The sequence below is a fragment of the Echinops telfairi genome, unplaced genomic scaffold (genome assembly GCF_000313985.2).
Source record: "Echinops telfairi isolate 266 unplaced genomic scaffold, ASM31398v2 ScPeMD7_7473;HRSCAF=8511, whole genome shotgun sequence".
In the NCBI taxonomy this organism is placed as follows: Eukaryota; Metazoa; Chordata; class Mammalia; order Afrosoricida; family Tenrecidae; genus Echinops; species Echinops telfairi.
The window spans coordinates 8,527,423-8,528,454 of NW_022111377.1; the positions used below are offsets into that span (position 1 = coordinate 8,527,423).

The 1,032-nt window shown below is 49.0% G+C and overlaps 1 protein-coding gene and 1 pseudogene across 2 annotated transcripts in view; both read left to right on the forward strand.

Annotated features, from left to right (window-relative positions):
* LOC101650685 (rab GDP dissociation inhibitor beta) overlaps window positions 1-1,032 on the forward strand; it is a 134,139-nt gene that overhangs the window by 57,145 nt on the left and 75,962 nt on the right. The gene's annotated exons all lie outside the window — the stretch shown is intronic.
* The window catches only part of LOC115873996, a 2,907-nt pseudogene continuing 2,060 nt past the window's right edge, over window positions 186-1,032 (forward strand).

Below are 1,032 nucleotides of genomic sequence, written 5' to 3' on the forward strand. Positions count from 1 at the left end.
CAAGGTTTGGTACCACATCAGACCTGATCGGAAAACATTCATAAGGGTCAGCAGACAGATCTGGAACTATTTATAGACTATCCTTTGTTTTGTTTTATCTTTTTTCCCCCATGTCTATCTATATAAGATAGGCAGAATAAACAATCCCGAGGAGAAAACAACAGGACCGATGGATCCGGGGAGCCATGGGAGAGGAGGAGGTGGGGGGAGAGAAAAGGGGTGGCAACAGATCCAAGGACAAGGGAACAAAAGGAGATCTAAACCGATGGTGAGAACAGCGTAGAATACCTGGTGGGGTTTGATCAAGGGCAATGTAGCCAAGAGGAAGTACGAATTGCTAAATGAAGGTCGAACATGCTAGTGCAATAGGAAGAAAGTAAAAGGAAATAGAGGAAAGAACTAGGAGGCAAAAGGCAGTTGTTGATGTATAAATATAGGCATGTACATATGTAAATATATGAATATATAACAATAAGGATATAAGTCAATGTACATATATTTATATGTTAAGTATTAAGGTAGCAGATGGACTTTGGGCCTCTACTCAAGCCCTCCCTAAATGCAAGAACACTCTGTTCTGATAATCTGACATTCTGTGATACTAACCTTTCTGACGGGATCGCTGTCAATAAGTTAATATGGTGCAATAAGTTAATGTGGTAAAGAAAGCTGATGGTGCCCGAGATCAAAAGATACAGCATCGGTTGCTCTCGCCGACCTCTCAGCCTCTCCGATCCCCGCGTCCTGTGCACCGCTCTGCTCGCGGCGGCCGCCGCGGGCTCTGTGTACGCCTTCTCTGCTCGCACGCTGGCCGGCGGGGAGCCCACGAGCCTGGCCTCGCTGCAGGGCAAGGTGCTGCTCATCGAGAACGTGGCACGGTCCGGGACTACACCCAGATGAACGACCTGCAGCGGCGCCTCGGCCCCCGGGGCCTGGTCGTGCTAGGTTTCCCGTGCAACCAGTTTGGGCATCAGGAGAACAGCAAGAACAAACAGATTCTGAATTCCCTCAAGCACGTCCGACCCGGCGGCG